Consider the following 23,666-nt stretch of genomic DNA (forward strand, 5'->3'; position numbering starts at 1 on the left):
CTTCCTGGTTCAAACCGACCACCAACCCTTTCGCTGGCTCATGCAAATGAGAGGCGAAAACCCAAAGTTGCTAAGGTGGTCTATTTCCCTACAAGGGATCGACTTTAGGGTGGAACATCGGCCCGGAGCTGACCACGCCAATGCTGAGGGTCTCTCCCGGTTTTTCCGCCTTAGCGACGAGAACTCCCTAGAGGTTGGGTAGCTCTCCCCACTTTCAGCTGGGGGGATGCATGTTAGACCTGTCAGCTTGAGGGTGGTCTTTCCCCGGTAATTTGTTGCCCTGGCCTCATTTTTTCCACCTATTTTTTTGTTGGCCCTTAGGTCTTCGGGCACCTTTTCACAGCTAACCTGTGTTAGGGTGCAGGTGCTCTCTACTTTCAACATGGCTGCCACTGGCCCCTGCTACTGCAGCGTGGTCTTTTTAGTGTAGCACCCTAGTTGCCAGGAGCAGGCTGGGTCCCCATACAATGTTGCAACACCAGCCACCCAGCCCCTGTCCATAGTTAGAGTGGGGAAGCTCCTGGAACCTTCCAGAAGGAAGGCGGACCTGACTTTTCCTGCCTTAGAGAGTGGTCACCTGACCTGGGCATATATAAGCCAGGGAGGGAACTTTTTCCAGTCAGTTGGGGCATCACTGACATGGGGAACCCACGCAGGAGTTTTAGGCGGGAGGGCCTAGTGAGGAACCTATGCTACTGGGAGTGACAGGATTTAGGTGCGGCCTCTTAAGCTCAGTGAGGTGTTCAAAGCTAGCCCCCTGATCTGGCCCAGTGGTAGGGAACCCCAGGGCCCATCTGCAGTGACTGAGGAGAAATTCTTCAAGCCCTCAACTCATTCCCCACCCCTCTTCAACTTCAAGAAACAAGCAACTAAGGGCGCAGAACCATCCAAGCGCCAAGAAACCTACTTCCTGGGACCAGGTACTAGACTGAGCTGCCCTGCGCATTCCCTGCCTTCAGCTGGGCCTACCTGTCTCCCCTGACTGAACTGTGTGACAAGCGCTATAATTTGCCCCCATCCTGCCTGCAGTTCTGACTAACTAACGTGCAGAGCGCTGTAATTTGCCCTTCTGTCAAGCGCTGTGACTCTGAGGCGCTTTTCACCTCAGAACACCTTCTGCTGCTGTTGCCCCCAAAGCGCCCTCCTGAGCTGACTGATTTATTCCCCTCACGAGTAGCGCTGTGGCGCCCGACACTGTCTCTACGAGGTGCTAATCTGTTCCCCACTCACCGCCGCAGCCCGGAGCTGTGGGAAACCATCTGAGGCCTTCACGCTGCCCCGCGACGCCCCTGAGGTGAGGCTGCCTGGTCGGTGTGTGGCGCCTCGCGCCAGAGTCATTTGCCCTCATCAGCGGCCCCCATATGTGAGGAGAGGGCCGCCGTTCTTCGTTGTATACTGCTTGGGGGTATTTTTAGAGTTCAGATATCAGGGGCGCACTGCCTCAAATCTTACGTTAATGTGTGTAGTTCGAAATTGGTAGCTGTGTAGTGCGTTAAGAGCAGACGGAAAAACACCCTTAACCGTCTAACAAGTCAGAGACTCTACGATAATTATACAGCTGTGCTCTCGCAACTACAATAGAGTGTTACACAATTGATTACAATAGACAAGTATCAATAATGAAATAGAAGCAGATTCTTTGGTGTGTTTCTTGTCCCAGCAGGGTGAAGATTTATTGTATCCAGACTTGAGGAATATCACAATATGCCGACACGTGTTTCGTCGTGTGCCGTTCACGACAGACGGCCACCGGGAACCAACGGAGGAGGGATACTAAACTACGGCATACCGCCTATCGAGAAAACGTACCCGTTTTCTGAGGTTTTCTACTTGATGGATCCCCTCCCGGTCAATACCTGAAACACACCGCTATTCAGTCTCTCTCTAATTCACCCACGTGAAACATTACCATAATTTCCAGACTATTCTCAACCCACATCCAGGAGTTGAGTCTGAAGCCCTGAAGAGTCGTGTTGACTCAACGGCACACGACGAAACACGTGTCGGCATATTGTGATATTCCTCAAGTCTGGATACAATAAATCTTCACCCTGCTGGGACAAGAAACACACCAAAGAATCTGCTTCTATTTCATTATTGATACTTGTCTATTGTAATCAATTGTGTAACACTCTATTGTAGTTGCGAGAGCACAGCTGTATAATTGCCGTTCTTCGTTGTGCTGGGCCGCAGTAAGCCCTCGAGGTGGGCCACCCGATTGGCTGGAGCCTCCCCGGCCGCATCCTGCAGCGTCCCGGAGACTTGTCAGTAGGCCCCGAGTAGGCCCAACAATAACGCGGAGGGGGCCGTGGAGCCTGAGTGCCCCCTCCCCTTTAGACCCGCATATTGGCCTTGCCCCGGCCCCGGCGATGGTGCCCAGAAGCCGCAGTAACACCGCGCCGGGCCGAGGGAGGCCCTGGGAGGGACGAACACCCCTTCCCTCTGTCCAGAGCCAGCATCTTCGCAAGGGCCCCGGAGGGCCGAAAAATAGAGGTAACCCCCTGGGGAGGAGGGCGGTAGGCCGAGAGAGGCCCGAGGTTGCCCCTCCCCCGGGGTTAACTGTGACTGGGCCCTGTTGGCCCCCTTTTGAATGTGCCTCACTATATCGTTTTACCTGCATATTTACAAGCCTGAATTACTCATCGTGACCATATTTACAACCTCGAAAGGTTCATCGTGTACTGTATTTACAAGCCTGTTAATGAGAGGGAGAGTCACTTTACTGTACTGAATTTTCTTGCAGAGGTGGACTTCCATAATATTCTATTGATCTGATCTGGGTCGCAGCCGACCTGCATTCACAATAAGAAAGGCTTGTCACGGATGACTAAAGGCTGTGTTCTTTGAAGTTATTTGTTCTTTCTAGGAAAAGCGACCATGAGAGGTTTGATGTGCTGCTTAGATGCATTATAATTGTCGCTTCTTGTAGGATCCTCCAGGTTTATACCATTACCCCTTTGCCTGTCAAAGAGTCTGATGCGACAGGCGGGGTCAGTTAATGTTTCACAGCATAGATGAGCTGGCTGTTATTTTAATGAAAAGCCTTACTGAAATGTTTACTCTTCACAGGAAATGCAACCTGCACGAGATATATGAAATGTCTTAATGAAATGCTCATTTGATTTGAAATGCTAGTGAATTACCAATGCCTTGCTCTAATTGAAAGCCTATATAAAAGATCTTGATTTTTCAAATACAACATCTGGTGTGGTCTCCATTTTTGCGCCACTGTGTGTTACATCGGATGTGTGTGTTAAGTAGCTGCTTTACACATAAGCCCCTGGCCGCCTTCCTGCTCGAGCCATGCTACCCCCCGGAGAACTGGCGGTCCCAGTTCTTACAATGGGTCTCCTGAAGGCACACGAAATCCACATTTAAAGATCTTAACCACACCGCAACCCTTTGCCTCTTATTCCGATCATTTAGACCACAAACATCCACCATCATTATACGTGTACCCATTAATGCACCTCAGATAATTGCCCCAACAAGTTTTCATCAGCAAAAAACATTTTTATGACATGTCTCCGTTGTTGTCTCTTCAATAGCTATTTACCAGCATTTTCATGCATGCATCCACCCGACCCGCAACCAGTGTGCCCTGTACCCCCTCCCCCAACCACCCGGCCCCCGACCCCCTCCCACCCCCTTACAGGCAAAAAGGTCAGTCCTGACCTATGCGTGACAGCTGTAGTCCCAGGTGCCAGTCACCCCTCCGAACCCCCGCTCCTGCTGACTCCGTAACGTGCCTCTATCCTTTACCTATAACTATATCATGACATGCCACATCCATCTTATTAAATACTGTTAGATGCTATAAAGTGCTGCAAAAATATTCTTCCTTCCTTAGTTATAACTACTTTCTGCCATTGATCATTTTCCCTTTGGTTGCCTTAAGGAGACTGTCGTGGTTTTTGAGCCACCTTTCCTACCTTTTATCTCATCCAAATAAGCCTGTGCTTTAATCTCGGAGAAAAAGATCTTACCCTGCCCACCACTAACTACTTTGAGGCGGGATGGAAACATTAAATAGGCCTCACAGCCTATATTCTGAAAAGGGGTTATCATTTGCCTCATGCGCCATCTCCTTTCTACTGTCGCATGACAGAAATCTGGGCGGGCAAAAGACGTCGTACCATTGTACGACCGCCTCGCATCCGGCTTGGCTTTATCCATGATTTCCTGCCTCAATAAGAAATTTCCAACAGATATCAGAATTGCCCTCGGTTTGTCTGCTGCCACCCCTTTTCTCTACACCAGAGGGAACCTATGGGCCCTCTGTATCTCATTCTCCCAACTCCAAGTGGTCAGCTCTGGGAAAGCCCCCCTAAGCAAATTCACCACAAACCCCCGGACATCCTGCCCTTCTTTCCCTTCAACCACCCCAAGTAGTCTAACGTTGTTCCTCCTCTGACGATTTTCATAGTCCTCGAGCTTCCAATGTACATCAGCCGCCCATTTTTCTTGCTCAGTTTTAAACTCATTCCAGTTCCCAACATCTTCTTCCAGCCTTACAGTTCTGGCCTCAACCTCCGTTACCCTTGCTGCCATGTCTGCATAAAGTTTGTTCACTTTTCAGATTGAGCCCTGTATTGTTTGGCTGGCCTGCTTTTCCCTTCGTGATTCGTTCCCGGCCCGACCTGCATTTGCTTCAGCGTATCATGCAACATATCCATAGTGGTTGTCTGACTTGTACCATTAGTCTGTGTGTTCAGTGCATTGCTTCCTCCTTCTTGGTAGAGCTGGGAGGTGGCAGAGTAGTCCCAATCCAATTTTTTAGTCACTTCAGTATGTACAGGGCTCACCGACGGGCTTACCCTGCTACGGGACCTACCCTTCTTGGTTCTCCTTTTGGTATATGCCTTATGCGAAATCTCACTCTCTGGTGTTGATACTATCGAGCCTGACTCCACTTCTGAACTATCAGCTTCACTTTCTGTTATGCCATCAGCAGATACCTTATCCTCCTCTTCCTCCGTCTCAGGTAAGGAGAAAAAGCATTCATCACTCGGGGAACCAGGAATCATAGCTCCCCCTGCCATCCCTTGTACCATGGCTGTACCATCATCATATTCCTTGGGGCCCAGACCAACCACATTTTGTCCCTGATTAGTATCCTTGCGGCATGTTGCCTATTCTGCGCCCAGACAAGGCCCCCTAGTAGCTTCCAGACCTGCTGACTTACTCGTACCAGTTGTGGAGTTATCTTGTAGAGTTGGTGTCACACATACAGCTGCCCCCTCTGCGCTACAGTCTGTTTCTACAAGTGTGCTGTCATCATACTCAGTCATTGATTTAGCACTGGAGCACTGTCCATTCTGGGCGGCTTTACCATCATTCGTGCCCCCATATCCATTATGTTGATCAGTGCTGATACTGTATCACCACCTACACACTCCTTACCAGGAATATCCATTTGCAAATCTGAGGGTTCAGCCTGCTTGCTCTGATCACTCGGAACGTTCCGCACCTGTCCCGAAGAAAGTGCGGAGAGAGACGCCAATCTGTTCGACTCTGCTGCACTCCGCACACCGTGCTCCCCGCCTGCGGCTCCCGTCATCGCCTGATCATCCGACAGATCCGGGCTCGGCTCTCCAAAGACACCCACATTTCCATTCGCCAAAGCCTCCTCCTCTCGTGCGTGGGATGACACCGGGCCCGTTACAACGGTTACAAAGGACTCAAGGAGAGTAGGTTGCCTAAATTTTCCCTCCTTGTTAGAGCTTTCACTGTTCTGGCACTTGGGTCCTTTTTTATTTAACGGGTTCTTCTTTTCTTTTAGCTTTTCAAGTTTCTCGAGTCTGACAAAGTTCTCATTTGTCTCCGGGTTTTCCTTCCGCACTTGGGCCGTTGACCTTAGGGTCGCGCTCGTTGTAGCCATGACAGCCATTCCAGGATCACTCGAGACAGCTTTGTCTCTGTCTTTCTCTTTCTGTACCTCTCCTCGCGGCTTTGGTATTCGAGGGGCCATATTCTGCATTACCCCTTGCAGAATTTCTGTTGTTAGTTCTCCGGTCCAGTTAAACGCTCTCGGCAGCTTCCGAGATATAACTTTTACTTTCTCTATCCAAAAGGCAAACCAGCTTATTACATCAAGCGAGAGCAGCATGCCTTAACATCAAACCTCCCAGGCGGTCAGAGGCATTTATTCCCTCGACTCCGTCCGACTTCACCCACACAGCAGGAGCAGAGACAGGAGCGACTGTTCCCTACGGCCTGTCAGCGGCCATCTTGCCCCGCAGACCCCATTTATTAGTATCTTATGATACTTTGATTCACTAAATTCTCTTCAGTTTATTATACTGATATTGTTTTAAAGCTTTAGTGGTTAATTTCATTACTGTGAAATTACTTTGTTTTATTTCTGTGCTTTTCTTGTACTCTGTTAGGAATGCAGAACGTTACAGCTGCACCTTTTTTCCTATCGAAACCAGGTGATCCACCCATTCATTGGTCAAATGGAAAAAGGTATTTCTAAATTATGCGAGGGTGTGTGGTACACCTCTCTCTGCGGAAAGGAAGTCTGCACTTTTAATGCACTGTTTAGGCTCTGAGGGGCAAGAGGTATTTGAACATTTACTTGAATTGACTACTGAGGAGGCGAACAACTTAAATGAATTTGAGATTAATCTTAAAAAATTGGACAATCATTACCTACCAAAGGTGAGTACCATCTTAGAAAGGTACCACTTTGGCAGGCGTATGCAGAAAGATTAGTCAATAGAGACTTATGTCACGGCTTTACGCAAATTGGCTGCCACTTGTAAATTTGATGGGACCCTAGAGGAAAGAATACGTGATCAATTCATGTTAGGATGTTGTTTGGAAAAAATTAAGGACGAGCTGTGGCAAAAAGATGACCCAGCTTTAAATGAGGTCATCACTATAGCCAAAAGACTTGAACATACTCTTGCCTGTGTAAAAGTTTTTAAGAAGGAAAAGTAAACATCTGAGGAAAAAGTCCTAATTGTTAATAATGTTCTCTTGAAAAAACAGACCCTAGAGCAACAACTAAAATTACTAAGAAACTGTCTAACTTCACTCCTTCTTCTTCTAATTTCTCGAGACCCTCTACTAGTTCCAAATTGAAGTGCTTTCGTTGTACTGCCTCAGACCATCTGGCCAATGATAGTTCATGCCCTGCTTTACCTTCTAAATGTAGCAACTGCGGTAAGGTGGGACATTACTCGAAGGCTTGCAGGTCTCAAACAAATGGCAAGAGTAAGCGAGTGAAAGAAGTTATAATAGATGAAGACTCTGATTCTGATTCTGATGATTTACATTGTGGTGAAATTTCCTTATCTGATGGGAAAAACTGTAAAGGTGCTATTGATGTGGTACGTATTGATAATTGTGAAGTCAAGATGTTATTTGACTCTGGGGCAAAAATCACTTTAATACCCAAAGTTTTCTTTGACAAAAAACTTTATGGAAAGGTAAAAGTTTTCAAGCCTGATATAAGGCCACTAGCCTATGGCAGACAATCTATTATACTTGTAGGTTATTTCAATGGTCAGATTGACTACAAGGTAAGACTCACTGCAGGGAAAATTTACAACTCCTGCAGGGGGGACAGCATTCTAAGTTGGTTTCATCAGGCTGACCTACATGTCTCCTTAGTTCCTGGTGGGAACCCCTGCATTATTCTAAGAGACATAGGGGCAGATTTATGAAGGCCTTGCGCCGCCGGTGCGTCATTTTTAACATGGGAAGGCAAGGCCTTCATAAATCTGCCCCATAGTATCTCACACTGGTGTGGATAATGCTGTGTTAAATGATGTGTCTCCATGTGCAACTGGCTGTGATGTGGTTGGTGTACAAAATGTTACTAATTTGACTTTAAATGAAGTGTCTTATCCTGATTGGCGTACACAATTTAAGAATGTTTTTAGTGACAAACTAGGTTGTCTTTCTGGTTATATTCATAATATTACCTTGAAGACAGATGCAGTTCCAGTGGCATGTAAAGTGCGTAGCGTTCCTTTAGCCATGCAGGAACCTATGCGGTTGGAATTAGAGAAACTCTTGAGTCATGGGATCATTGTGAAATCGGAGGCAAGTTATTGGGTTTCGCCTGTTGTTTTAGCGCGTAAACCCTCAGGCGAGATTCGTTTTTGTGTTGACCTTAGGGGTCTTAATAGGGAGGTTGTGGCGGATAGATATCCTCTTCCCAATATTAATACCATGTTAACTCAACTTGGGGATTCCTGCATGTTTTCCACTTGACCTTAGGGCTGTGTACCATCAGGTGAGGATTGATGAGACGTCCATGGGTCTCACAACCTTTATCACACCCTTTGGCACATATAAGTTTACTCGCTTACCTTTTGGCTTAATCTCTGCGGCCTCTGTTTTTCAGAGAGTAATGGAGGATGTATTAAAGGGTATTACTGGTGTTAAAATTTATCAAGATGATGTGCTTGTATTTGGTTCATCACAAAGTGAACATGATCTTAGAGTTAAATCTGTTCTGGAGCGTTTTGCGGACAGAGGATAGACATTAAGGGAAAACAAGTGCAGATTTAATTTGACTGAGATTGACTATTTAGGTCACTATTTGACTCCTGATGGTGTAAGAAAAGTTGGTGAAAACTATACACAGTTTGCCTACACCAAAGTCTAGAGTTGGTTACTTTCCTAGGTATGGCGGAGTATTATAATAAGTTTGTGCCTCATTTTGCAAATAAAACCCTTAATATGAGAGCTTTATTAAAACAAGCATTTACAATGCAACAGTCTCGCCTTTGCCAAACTTAGAGCTATTGGCATTGTAAATGACAATATTTTTATTTATGTGTCTATCGCATCACCACAGCATCACTCAGCACCACCACAGCATCACTCAGGGGCACCACAACATCACTATGCGCTACCACAGCATCACTCGTCGCTACCACAGTATCACTTGTCACCACAGCATCACTCGTCGCCACCACAGCATCACTCGTCGCCACCACAGCATCACTCGTCGCCACCACAGCATCACTCGTCGCCACCACAGCATCACTCGTCGCCACCAAAGCCTCACTCGTCGCCACCACAGCATCACTCGTCGCCACCACAGCATCACTCTGCGCCACCACAGCATCACTCTGTGCAACCATTCAACAACAACTGGTTCAAATATGTTCTCTCAATGTTTCAAGCTTTATTACAAATGTCACAAAATTTTTTTAATATTTCACTTCTGTTCTTGGATTTTCGTCACAATAAAATACACTGAACATAATCTTCACAAAAGTTATTTACAAAAGTTTAAGATATTGCCTTTATAACTTACAATAACATTTATTTAAGTATTAATTACTTTTTAAAAAAACAAAAGCAATTGTTATTTGTAATATCAATACATCTAAGTCACGTAAATACAACACATATTGCATTACAAAGGCTATAGGTGTCACATTTGCGAAAGTATAACTATTGGCATTGTAAATGACAAAGCTATTAATTTAGCTATTTTCAAAACCAACATATAAATACAAAATGTGTCATTTACAATACCAATAGCTCCAACTTTCCTAATGCGAGACCTATTGCATTGCAAATGCTTGTTGACTCTGTTGTGAATGGTCTGAATGAAATAGAAAGTTGCCATGCCCATCTGGCAACTATCTGTCCTTGAATCTATCCTGTCTTCAAATTTGGTCTTTTATTCTCTCTCTAAAGTTGCTATCGAGGGCTTTGATTTTTGGACTGAACAAGACGAATTAACCCTCCTGCTTTTGAGAGGTACTGGCTGTAATATGCCCATATAAATTCTTTCCCTGCAATCCCTGCCTTTCCCTAGCTAAAAATGACTTGCTATCTTTCTTGAAATGTACTTCTGATCTATACTGGAGCTTTTACCCTCCTGCGATGAGAGGCACTGGCTTCAATTTGCCAATATATAAATTATTTGGACAACCTTTTTTTGAAGGATGACGTGTTAGACCATTGAAGGTTTCCTCAATCCGAACAGACGCTTTTACTCTCCTGCGATGTGAAGTACTCGATAGTTCTGTGGCAACGCACTAATATGCTCGTTTGTCTTTAGTAATTTCAAGAAAACGTTATAAATGATTGACCTCATTACATTTTGACCCTCTGCCCTCTCATATCCAGCGATACGGGTTTGACACAGCTTTTGCACCCCAGTGAATTAGAGCCGCGGCCTAAACTATTGGACTGTGATACTTTATGTGCACTCACCCGCACAGTGGGCTCTATTCCAGTAATCGGTCATCTACTATGGCACATGATAGTCTCTGTCCTTTTAAGTATATGTATTTTTTATGTCTATGGTGTCAGTGTCACCTAGGCAACCACATCAATCAGGCTAGCGTCTGCATCGACGCGCAACCACTCCCCCTACCACCTGTAGGTTTCACGCATCTAGCATTGGCGTGACGTCCTCGCGCTCATCAAGCTCGTGAGCCAAGTGAGTAAAGCCTGTATACTTTGCCTCGGAGTGTTGCTGTTTGTGTTCATACCCCTCCATGCGGGGTCCCACTCTTCAATACTGAGTGGGCTGGTGTAGTTGCGGTCCCCGGACCGCCACAACTATTTTAAGTGTTGGCCTTTCCATTTCAGACCACGTCCTGTGCCGACCTGCTCCTGGCGGCACCCGCACTTCTTGAATACTGTGATTATCACGCGGGGTGAGTATATTGAGTAACTGCCTACCTTGCTGTTCAGATTGCTTTCCGTAAACACGCATAGGATTTAGTTCTTTTATCTTTTATTTTCCTCCTCCAGACACCCATTTATGTCATCTCTTCTCGCTTTTGGAGCCCTGCGGGCCCATTAATACCATGTAAATCCCACATTGTGATACTGCTGATCACGGTAATTAATCCTTTTTGCCACATTAGCTACCATTTATTGCCATTTAGTGAGCCTACTCATATATTGATTTGTTGCCTTTGTCTCCCAGGTTCCCGGCCCCCCCACACCCCTGTATTCCTCAATCCCTTTTTGTCCTGAAGAAGACCCTTTCCTAAATTCATACTGCTACCTAGAACCTGTGGGGTTGAAACATTGACGCTCATCCTATGTGCCTGCATTTTGACCATATTGTTGATTTATTTGCAATGGTTTCCCTTCTGATGGCTTATGATGCAATTGTTTGAACATTCATGTTATAAGTGTGGCTACATTTCTTAGTCAATACGGTTTTAACTATTCAAGGAAGTAGGTCACCCTGACCAGCACTCCTTTCCGATTTCCCAGCAAACCTTCGCACTTACCTTGCACTGACCTCACCTTCCCGCCTCCACCCTCCCTGGGGCACTTCTTTGTTTGTCGTATTTTGGACAACATAATTTATGACTCAATAATCTGCATATGAAACCTATGTTTGGATTCATTGTGATTAAATAACATTGAATCTAAGTTGTATGTATATTTGTTCTGCTAAAAAACTTTATTTTCTATTCAACCTTTGCTTTCAATGGTTCTGTACTGGGACCCCCTACTTATGTACTATGTTCTATAAGTCAGCAGGTTTCTCCCCCATGGCCAAGCGTATAAAGTTTTGAAGCACCGTCCATAGAGCTCTTCATCACACTGGTCCCCTTCCACTTCGACAACAGCTGCAACGCTATCTTCCAACTAGGTCATTACACTCTGCGAATGCCAATTTGCTCAGAGTTCTCAAATTTAAGAACGCTCACCTTAGTGGTAGAACATTTTTTGTATAAGTGGCTTGGCTATGGGACAGTATGCTTGACTATCTTCATTCTGTTAGCTATCTCTGTGCCTTTAGGAAAGCCTTAAAGAGCGGGCTCTGTAAGCTCTAAAGCTCTTACATGTCATGTCTGGATGGGTCTACGTTTAGATTAGTGTCAGGATGACTTTTTTTTAGGTGACAGTTTTCCCTCTACAAATAATAGAACCTGGATTGGAGCAATTCATAACTCATGGAAATGGGAAACTTCGTAGGGCTATGGTTAAGGAGGGCCGGGAGCACTAGACTGCCCACAGCCTATGCCTGCCAGCCAGTGGGTGACTGGTTCTCTTCCAGGGCAAGCTGCAGGCAGTAAACCACTTCCTCCCCTTTTCCTGCTCTTCTCTTATCCTCAGAAGCACAGAACTCTGCCTCACTGCATAACCTACAGATTGGTCACAAGTACTAGGGACAGGTCAGAAGGTCGAAAGCAGGACCATCGTAGGTAGCACTTTAGTGTGCTGATGGCTCAGCAAAGCGCTAACGGCCCTACTAACCCTGGAGGCACTCAGAAGAGTTTTTTAATCCCCTTTGTTGCGTCGCCTTTTCTCCCATGATCCCAAAAACTGGGGTGATATATCTTACACCCATGGGTGGAAGTCCTGCCTGCTGGTTGTAGAGGTGGTAAACAGGATAAGGAGGTGAGAAAGTGTGGGCACGTTTCAGCTCTCCGCTTCAGAATGTATCATACAAATGCACTTATCATTACCAAATTTGTCCTTCTGGCATTGCCAGATGGGCCAGTCGGCATAGGTACCTTGTGATGGCCAAAAAGCAGTCCGTCTTTCATTCACCGAATTCCCTTTCCATTCTAAGCTAACCCGAAGATGTAAGACGGGGAAAGAGATGACGGTTCATTCCATAGACACGACATGCATACAGTATCGCTGTGCTAGCAGAGCTGCTTTAAACCCATGCCTGCAGACCCCCGGCGCCGTAATGAAGTGTTTTCAAGCGTGGTCATCTCATGAACAGATTTAGACGACCGGGTCGGAGCACTGTGACGTGATCAGAATGACTTGCTTCGAAGTGCGACTGTAAATGCTCATTAAACATCAGTTTACAGGCAATAAAACACACAATCTGCTTCTCATACCCCTGGAAGACCTTCATAAACTCTACATTTTCTGAAACGTTTTCGGGTGGGAAAAGATTGGGCAGATTTTTAGGTCAGGTTTGACTGATGTAGCGTTTAGCCAGTGTCTTGTAATAACAAGCATTTACGAGGCCAACATAGATAAAGCTATTAGGGAGGTAAGGGGGTGGGGGGGTTAAGCTGCATAGCAGAATGGTGTTGGGAGACAGAACTGAACAGGCACAATTAGAAAACAGTGCTGATAAAAATTAAGCTTTGCATGCAGCACTTTATAAAATATCAATTAACTTTTCATCTCTGGAACATCTAGTGAACAGAAACTGTACTAAAAGAATCCAGCACGTAACTAGTTAAGCACGGACAGGAGCAACAGAATGTTACCCTATACACATGCAGAGGATTCACGCAGCCTGAAGTGAACGTACCAGGGAAGGAAAGCAGAATGGTCTGGGCTGATTCAAGGATAAAGCATAAATGCTGCAACGGCGGCTAAAGGCTGACGCGGGTCAGGTGGGGGGGGGGGATTCGGGGGGAAATCGGAGTGGCCTGGGTGCTGCATTTTCTTAATAAGGATTTTGGCAGTGCATGCTATAAGAAAGACACGCTGCCGCCGTATGCACTGAAAATTATACAATTAAAAACAAAAGATTTGGGTGACCTGCTTTATATGAAGCCACTCGACCGCCATTATTCAAGATTAAATGGGGAATGGGAGATAAGAGAAGTAAAAGTTAACGGAGCCGCGAAATCGATCGTGGGGACGCGCTCTGTGGTGGTGGAGGGGCGGAGCGAGGCGCGCTGCAAGGGTGCTGCGAGGAAAGCCAGATGGCGGCTGTGCACGTGCTCGCACACGTAACCGCAAGCTTGAGGCCAGCAAAAGTGTGTGGTTGGACTTTTAAAAGCCCACTTACTAAATGTCTCGCCAGAGCAGCGTATGCGCTGGCTCAGGAGAGACCTAAAAAGTACTAATGTGAGACTACTAAATATCCAGATGACGTTGGATGATTAACCGAAACAGCACCATTTTCCAATCGAAAAGTCGCTTTCCTGATTCAAAGCTGTATTACTATGAGACAACTTAAAATTAACAAAAGAAGCCAGAGCTGTTCCAACAATTCCTACTCCTGAAGGAGCCTTTCCATCTACTGCAATATTGCTAAATTAAGGCAAAGGTGGTAACCATCTCTGGTGGATAGAGTGCTAGATAGCAAAACTGTACTCTGCTTGCACTCCGCGATTTTAAAAAGTTCAATGAAGATTTATAACAGCATCCCTACAGACACAAATGCCTCATATTGCTTATGACAAAAGTCTGAAAGAGTACCTACTTGTATGGATTCTATCCATCATTTAAAACCCCATACCTCACTGATTCCTCAAGAATCGGTCCTACTCTAGAATGTTCTGAACCGCTCTACCTAGTCCCAACTGCCATGCCCCAGATAACTCACCTATCTTTGAAATTATCTTCTCTTAACTTAAAGAAATTGCAAGCCCCAGCTTACTACTATGTGCTGAACATTATTAACTAAGGGAATTGGTTGATAACCTTGTGTATTACTTGTGTTACTTTACTATTATTTGGCTTGTAACGTACTACATCAGTTATGTAAAAAGCACTTAAAACAATCTTATCTATTAAGGAAATCCATCATGCCTCACAACAAAGACCATCATCGACAAAAAAAGAAGGGAAATGGGAATACTTAGATATCAGCTTGAAGAAGAAGGTTGTTGCAATACTGTGAAAAAGGAAATCTCGAGAAGAATCAGTTTGTCTCTAGACCAGATATGCTCTCGCCTTAAACTAAAACATCAGCAACGACCAACAATCCTTACACGCATCCACTAATATTCCCAATGCAACCCCCCCTATATGAAACAGTTTATCCATGTGACTTTTCCCTTCTTACTTACTTTGGTATCAGGGACGCAGGCGAGCCGTTTGCCACTAGGGATTCAAATGCAGACTGTCCACTGCCACTGCTGTCATGCCGTCTGTAGAAGATGGACAGAGCATAAGCAAATAAAATAGGAGACAACAGAACAAGATTCCATTTCAGAAACAATCACAACTATTCTAGAGATACTATACATATCACATAGAAATTAAAGTACTTTAAGCATACCACAGTCATGGTAGAATACAGTCCATATGGGCCGTGAGAGAACACAATCCCTAGAGCAAAGCCAGTAACCATCTACTGTAGGGAAATCCACAAGCCACATTAAAAGACGAGCTGAATGCAACATGCTTCATCACTGATCACTTCTGCGTTTATTAAATTATAACACAACAACTAGTACTAAAAAGGCTTACAATGTTAAAAACATGGAAGAGTCATGGCAGCAAGACGGACCCCACAAAGCGGCTCAATGAAAACTGAATCATAGTTAGAAGGCTGCTGAAAAAATGGGCTTTGTAACTAGGATCCCTATCGCCCTTAAGGCAATACCCGTTTACCTCCGTTTGTTTTCCTGGCCATCTAAACGTGTTATATCTTCTTCCACAACCCTCTTTCGACTTGCTTTCAGGGCATTAAGCACAGTCTCTCTCGCACATGGGTCTGGTGTGACGTTTTCCACAGATTTAAATACTGGAGATGTCAACTGGTCAAAGCTGCAGAGACAAGAATTCAGTGAGACTACTAATTTTACATTTTTGGCAGTGATGCTATTTCGTGCTTTTTTTAAAATTTATTTTTACTTTTTATATATTGAAGTTTTATATAGCGCTGGCTTCACCCAAGGGTATCAGAGCGCTTTACATTGTAGGTATGATAGTAAAAAGAATACAGGACAAATGTATCAAAAAGAAAAAGCAAACAAGTACAGTACACAAAAATAACAATGAACGAAATGGGTATTAGAGAGATGAGCAAGAAAATATAACATTAAGAGGATGTCGTAACATTATTATACTATACGCATTCAGCTAGATTAATTTAACAGACTCAGGCTGGCAGGTATGGTGCATGAATAAGGTGAGATGAGAGTTGAATTGAGTTGCAAAGATTAGGGTAAGGGTTATAGGGGGGGGAGTTGGGATGTGTGGAGAGAGGTAGAGCTGGGAGGGATTTTCTCGTCAGTTTATGTTGCCGGGCATATATGGTTTGGGGAGAGGGATTAGGGTAAGGGGTAGAAGGGTGCTCCCAACTATATAACAAAATCCACTTTTAGATCATCAACAAATGGAAAACAGAACAGGTTATAAGAATTAATTGCAAAAAAGCATGCAGCAATTTAAGCAAGCTTCGAGTTGCACAACAGCTATAAAAAAAATGCACAACGCTCCAACAAAAGAACCATCGGTACCACCAACAGTTTGATTTAAAGTTGAAGTCTACAAGACATCAGGAGCAATCACAGCAATGCATACAGGAAGCCGCAATGCATACAGGAAGCCAAATATGTAGACAATTGAACAAGTGTTGAATAAGTCACTTAAATTAAAAAAATCACATTCAATGCAAGGATAGCTACAAAATATTAATGCTTATTGAAAATGTACAGCTGTCTGCACAAAAACAGCAAATAGACGCTATACACTTACATGGGAGAGCGGGCAATCTTGCTATCTGGGGAGCAATCTTCACTGTAACTGGAGTGTGGATCACTGTTCTTGCGTTAGTAGCCATACCAGGGCACCATAGGCATTGCCCCAGTCATAGCATACTGTGTCTGTTGAATAGGATACCGCCGTCTAGGTGTCAGAGCAAAGCGATTCATACATGGGAGCTCTCTAAAAAGAAAATAATGAAATTCTGGGCAACTAAGCAAGGCCATTCAAGCAGGTTAAATTATCAGATGCTGGAGAAAGCAGCAGCAAACTCCGAGACTCGCCAAGCATTATAGTTAATACAATCGTGTGTAGAACAGAGACAATGCAATGTATTTAGATGTTAAAGATAACCGGTGACAAAGCGACGGGTCAAGCGACAATCTCCAGCTCTGCACTACGTGAAGAAATATATCCCCCTCATTAGAAAATTACTTTGCAAACTTTAATATTTGTAATCCAAAGAACTAGCCGGGAGCCTCTAACCTGGCAGATGTTGAAAGGAGTGCTTCGTGTTCACCCTGGCATATTGATCCGCACACTTTCAACCCCACCCGCCCCACAAATGCGTTCATCCTTCGAAAATATATTGCTAGGTCAGTAGGATGTGATGCAGGGCTTGGATTGTTTCGTCACAAAAACAGTGCGCAAAAGATCTAAAACATGCGCCACTCAAGACGTGTATTACCCGCAGGTGAACTTTATATAGCTTTTGTCAGCACCGTCATTCGCAGACACCTATCAAGAATCAAGTATACATCAATCACATCCACAGCAGAGGGCAACATTTTCTACTCAGAGCGGATGTGTCCTGTAGGACTTACAGTAGCAAACAGGTACTCTGAAACAGTGAATGCCTTTCTTGTAATCACGGTTACTGCCGGCTGTGATAATAAAGCTTCATTTATCGAACCGAACTCCTGCGGACCTGCTTCATTATTACAAAAGTATTTTATTTCTATGTAACGCATCGCCTGTAACCCAACAGACGTGCCAGTAAATATTGTTCACCTACTCAAAATGAAAACAGTATCATAACGGCTCACGTGGCAATTAGAATTGCGTCCCAAGAAACACCTACAGAGTGCTCACTCAACATCCGGCAGCAGACACAGCCCCGGAGGCCCAGTGCGCAGGCACCAAGCGCCGCCCGCAAACAGCAGAAGTGACACCACTGCCCAGGCGGGTAGGAGCAGGCCAAATCCGAGCAACAGAAACGTGGCCCAGACAGCCACCTGCGCCTGGTGCCGCACGAGCACCAAAGTCGCGCTCAGGCGCCCGGCTGCAGGATTCATCACGGGCCGCGCGCGGGACCACCTTAAATATCCCGACCTGCCCCACGCTAGGGAGCAAGGCCCTGCGGGATGTATGACGCTACATTGCGATCAGCTAGATCGCACGCTGTAACATCGTGTCTTTTACATCGCTTCCTCCATTAGATCGCGTTCCACCACATCGCATCCATTTGCAACGCGATTGCATTGCTTCCCATTGGCCTGACACTTACCCCGCAGTACATTACGCCGCAGGTCAAAACAGCGCGTTTTTTTGTGCTTGCCGCGTGATCCCGTCTCTACCCTCTCCCCCCAAATAGTTGGCAAGACCCACAGACCTCTAGAAAGTAGTGATATGGTTTTACAATACGAAAAATACTGGAGCCACTGCACTATTTTTTAAATATTACATTTTGCAGTGTAAATGACTTGATATGAGGGGTAAAGACCTCTAGAAAGTAGTCATATGGTTTTAAAATAAGAATAATACTATAGCCATTGTTGATTAAATATAACATTCTTCGCTGTAAATGACTAGATATGAGGGGTTAATAGGAGGATCGAACCTTGTCTGACAGCACCAAAGTCGGCATAGGTATCAGTCAGACCACATCCTGTTCCTGTTATTGACGCGTGGTAATGATAACATATATATGTACATGTTGTCAGATGTTTCTTAATTGGACGTTTTGTAGCACACCTTGGCATATTTGTTTTGCAAAATTTGGGTACGTTTCATGTGCGCTGTAGCACAATTTGGCATCGCTATATAAAAATAAACCAGTTTTGTAGCACACCTTGGCATGTGAATGTTTTTTTATATATGAACAATAAAAAACACATTAATGTATATGTTTGGCATCCCTTGGGCTTAAATCTTAGTTTATAAAAAGTTTATCATGTGCGCTCTAAAAAGAAACACAATACACAGCTAGCGATGTATCTCCGCTATAAAAATAAACACAATACACAGCTAGCGATTTAGATGTTTGGCATCCCTTGGACGCGCTGAAATATGTAGGCACTGCTGCTTAATACAGATTCTCATGTGCGCTTTAAACAAAGATTATCGATATCCCTTCAGAAAAATTGCTACATATTGCTAGCGATGTAGGTAGCGTTAAAAAACATATTAAATATGAAAATAAAATAAATTACAATTAAAATAGATATCCCTTTATGAAATATTGCTACATATAGCGCTATAAACAATCACTTGCATCATGTGCGCTTTCTACAAAGATTATCATGTACGCATCATCACTTGCACTTACTGGAGCGTAAACACTTGCCCCCGTCATGCTCCACCGCTTTTAATGTGCTATCAAGTGCGATTCCAGTAAGCACTATAAACAATCACTTGTTAAAAAACATATTAAATATGAAAATGTGTCAGCAATAAAAGTCGATATCCCTTTATGAAATAATGCTACATATGGCGCTATAAACAATCGCATCATCACCTGCACTTACTGGAGCGTAAACACTTGCCCCCGTCATGCTCCACCGCTTTTTTAAAAAACATATTAAATATGAAAATGTGTCAGCAATAAAAGTCGATATCCCTTTATGAAATATTGCTACATATAGAGCTATAAACAATCACTTGCAGATTATCATGTATGCATCATCACTTGCACTTACTGGAGCGTAAACACTTGCCCCGTCATGCTCCACCGCTTTTATTGTGCTATCAAGTGCGATTCCAGTAAGCGCTATGAACAATCACTTGTTAAAAAACATATAAGCGATTCCAGTAAGCATAGATTAACCAGCAGGAACACAGACCGCCGGCGAACTGCTGCACGCGCACAAGCGCGAGACACCGCAAAAACGATCCCGTTCCCCAGGTTCAGGCATGCGTCGTGCACGAGGTGTGAGTGCACGAGGTGGGAGCGCACGAGACGTCGCCGTGAGCGTGCACGCAAGCTGAGGAGGATGCCGAGAAGACATGGAGCCCGATGCCGAGACTGACCTGCTGCGGAGGGAGAGGGACACGTGGAAAGAGCCCGGTGAGTGGGGGGGGAGGGAATGTGTGTGTGCGCGTGTCTGTGTGTGCGGTGTGGGGCTTAGTTGTAGGGGGGAGGGGATGTGTGTCTCTGTGCGCTTGTGTGTCTGTGTGTGTGTGTGTCTGTGTGTGTGTGTGTGTGTGTGCGTGCACGCGCGCGATTGAAAGGCTGACTGGCTGTGCACAGTTGGAGCAAGAGATGTGCACGGCTCCGGGGGGCTGGGCGTGCGCGCCCACGGTGTGAAATCCATGCGTGTGCACAGCTCTGTCTCCCTTCAGAGGCAACTCAATAGCAATAGGTCGAGAGAGCTCGACCTAAAAAGGAGTAAAGTTTTCTTGGTCTCAGGTGTGTCAAAAGGAGTATGAGCTTGTCAAACAAGATTTAAGTCTAGCTCCATCTTAACAGAGTTTTGATGTGAATTATGATTCCATTTTGGACACAGATGCCAGTTCCCGTGGTTTGGGGGCTGTGCTCAAGCAAATGAAGGATGGGATAGAGATTACCATCTTGTTTCTGTCTAGATCTTTAGTTGGTCCAGAGTTGTCATATTCTGTGATTGAAAAAGGGGCTCTTTGTATTTATTGGGCAATTAGGAAATTAAAAAAGTTCCTGTGGGGTAATTCGTTTGTGGTTCACACTGATCATAAACCGTTGAAGGATGTTTTTTATAAAAAGAGTTTGGATGCTATTTCTTCACGTATTTGTAAATGGGTTATCGCTCTTCAGGATTTTGAATTTGAAGTGAGATATTTACCAGGTGTGAATAATAAGGTTGCAGATTGTCTCTCTAGATTAGTTTTGGAGCAAGATGACCGAACTTCATTGTCACCTGAAGATTCTTGGGAAGTGGATGAGTTTAAGGTGTGTGAAGTTGTTGAAGGCATTGTTCAAGAGAATGATTGGAGAGAGGCCATGAGTACTGACACTGAGTTACAGGAAGTTGAAGGATGTTTTTTATAAAAAGAGTTTGGATGCTATTTCTTCACGTATTTGTAAATGGGTTATCGCTCTTCAGGATTTTGAATTTGAAGTGAGATATTTACCAGGTGTGAATAATAAGGTTGCAGATTATCTCTCTAGATTAGTTTTGGAGCAACATGACCGAACTTCATTGTCACCTGAAGATTCTTGGGAAGTGGATGAGTTTAAGGTGTGTGAAGTTGTTGAAGGCATTGTTCAAGAGAATGATTGGAGAGAGGCCATGAGTACTGACACTGAGTTACAGGAAGTTTGTGATTTGATTAGTAAAGGGTGGCCATGTCTTAAGAATTTGAGTGTTAGTGCCAAGAGGTACTGGAATGTTAAGGACGAACTGTCTTTAAAGGATGGTTTGTTGTGGAGAGGTACTAGACTTATCCCACCTTCTCTGATTAGGGAAAAAATTCTTCACTTAGCTCACCAAGGACATCAAGGGATATCTAAGACAAAGGAGAGAATTCGGTTACATTTCTGGTGGCCAGGGAAAGATATTCTTGTGGAACGAATGATACGTGATTGCATTAAATGTAACTCATCTGACAGGGTGTGTAAGACAAGAACACAACCAATGATTATTAGAGAAATGCCGGTACGTTGTTGGCAAGATGTAGCCTTAGACATTCTGGGGCCAATTTCTTGTGGTAATGGGCAACGGTATGTGTTAGTCTTGATTGATATGTTCTCGCGACGGCCAGAGATAAGAATCACCCAGAATATTGAGACCAAGGATGTAGTCAAATTTTTACAAGATGTATTTGGTAGGGAAGGGTTCCCCGAAACAATCCTTACAGATAATGGTGTACAGCTGGTATCAAATGAGATGGAGGATTTCCTGGCCAACAAAGGTATTAAGCATAAGCGTTGTTCACTTTACCATCCGGAATGTAACAGAATGGTGGAGAGGTTCAACCGAGTACTTAAGGAATCTATTCAGGTTTCTAAAGATCAGGGGTCAGATTGGAAAGATAATTTGATGGAAAGAGTAATGGTGTATAGAGTTACACCACATTCCACCATAGGAGAGATTCCTTTTGTGCTTTTCCGAGGTCGCACACCGAACACTTACATGTTTCAAACTTGGATGAGGAATCTAGGGGTGGAAACAGAGAATCATAACAGGGGTCTAGGTTTGTTGAAGCAGAAGATCAAGTCCAAGCTTAGGAAGAAGAACTTTGATATCAGTGTGTGTTGGGGATCGGGTGAGAATTCGTCTTCCACTTAGATCTTCAGGTGCAAAGTTCTCTTCTCCTTTTTATGTCACAAAACTCTTTCGTAATGCTGTTAAACTAAATGATGGAAGGATTTGGAATTTGAATCGAGTTGCTTCATTTTCAGGTTCAGCTTCGAAAGACAAGAGTTTGAACAGTGGTGTTATTTCTGCTGGGAAGACTTTAACAAATAACAATTCAACCGATAAGGAGGTTCATGCTGAGTCTGATATTCCTGTCAGGAAAAGTACACGTTTGACCTGTGCTCCTGCAGCTCTTAGTGACTATATTTTAAAATAATAATTTGGTGTTTCAGGGGAAGGTGTGTGGTATCCTTCATTATGGTGTGCCATCCCTGTGTATGTGTGACTTGCTGATTATAGAATGTTATGCTTAGAATCCTATGATGTAGTTATGTTGATATTCTAATTGAGGGCCAGTACTGAGTCAGTTACTGCCTGCCTGTGTCTCCTGTGGATGAGATCCTTACTTCTTGAGATATAAATAAAGAAACCTTATCATCATCCTGCATTTCCTGATTTACTGCTTCTTCACATGAGTGTTATCCGTATAGGTGACTGTTTTTATCCCAAAAGGGCGGACGATCTCAGCAGAGGGGCTCATGTAAATATTAAAGAGCGTTGGGCTCAAGGAAGATCCCTGCGGTACACTACAGCCGAGTGGCTTACTGGGGAGGTGATGTCGCCCTCAAAGACTTGGAAGGATCGCTCATATAGGAAGGATTCGAGCCAGGTGAGTGCTTTCAGTGACACTCCTAGGTTGGTAAGTCGTTGCAATAATATGCTGTGATTTACAGTGTCGAAGGCGGCACTTAGGTCAAGAAGGATGATTGCTGCAGTGTCTCCTTGATCCATGATCTTCCTTGCCTCTTCTGTCACAGTGATGAGGGCGTTCTCAGTCCCATGCATGGGTCGGAATCCTGTTTGGGAGGGGTCAAGCAGCTGGTGGGTCTCTAGAAAATCCATCAGGGTCTTGTTGACGTGTTTCTCTATGAGCTTGCTAAGCCAGGGTAGTAGGGAGATTGGTGAATAGTTCCCTGGGTTGCTTCGATCTAGGTTGGGTTTTTTGAGGAGGGCTCTGACCATGGCCCGTTTCTATGGGGCGGGATGATTCCCATGGCTAAAGAGGCATTGAGTAATTCTAGAATAGTGGGAAGAATGTGTGCGGCAACTGTAAGCAAGGAGCGCAGTGGTGCTGGGTCATTTGGGGAGCCAGATTTTACTTGGAGCATGATGGATTGTAGCGAGGGGGAGTCAAGAGAAGGGAAGCTGGCGAGGGTAGCTGGAGTGTGAGACTCTAGCTCAGGAGTTTTAGACTGGTGTGAGGGTCTGAGTGTGAGGAAATAGGTATAGATGGTTTGTATTTTATTGTAAAAAAAATCTGCTAGGTCATTATAGCAGGGTTGGGCGTTAAAGGGGTTTTGAGGGTTTTCTGGAAGTTTGAGAAGGGTTTTTGCAATTTTATAAATTTCTTTGGGCTTAGATGCAGTTACATTGATCATGCTTTCGAAAAAGGTTGCTTGGGCAGGTCTAATTTCATTTTTGTAGGTTTTTATCGTAGCTCTGTTCACAATTTTTCTGGGGAGAGAGTAGTCTAGACGCCAGTTCCTCTCCAGTTTTTTTACAATGGCGTTTCTTTTCACATAAATCCTGGGAGTACAAGGGGGCAGGCTTAGTGTTGCGCTTTGGTTCAATGGGTTTTGTGGGAAGGACAGCATCTAAAGAGTTTGAGATCCATCTGTTGAAATTTTCATTGGTTAGGATAGTTGCAGGGTGGTCTAAAGGAGTCTAGGGTTGCTGCCCATTCCGCTTGGG

General features: G+C 44.5%; 1 long non-coding RNA gene across 1 annotated transcript in view; it reads right to left on the minus strand.

Annotated features, from left to right (window-relative positions):
- LOC144771486 (uncharacterized) overlaps positions 1–16,465 on the minus strand; it is a 28,219-nt gene extending 11,754 nt beyond the window's left edge. Inside the window, exons 1-3 of the long non-coding RNA XR_013599308.1 lie at positions 16,357–16,465; positions 15,268–15,423; positions 14,721–14,801 (exon numbers count right to left, since the gene is read on the minus strand). This is a non-coding gene — a long non-coding RNA (uncharacterized LOC144771486). The remainder of the gene's footprint in view (positions 1–14,720; positions 14,802–15,267; positions 15,424–16,356) is intronic.
- Between the last annotated feature and the right edge of the window lie 7,201 nt (positions 16,466–23,666).

This window comes from Lissotriton helveticus, chromosome 8, assembly GCF_964261635.1.
Source record: "Lissotriton helveticus chromosome 8, aLisHel1.1, whole genome shotgun sequence".
NCBI classification, from domain to species: Eukaryota; Metazoa; Chordata; class Amphibia; order Caudata; family Salamandridae; genus Lissotriton; species Lissotriton helveticus.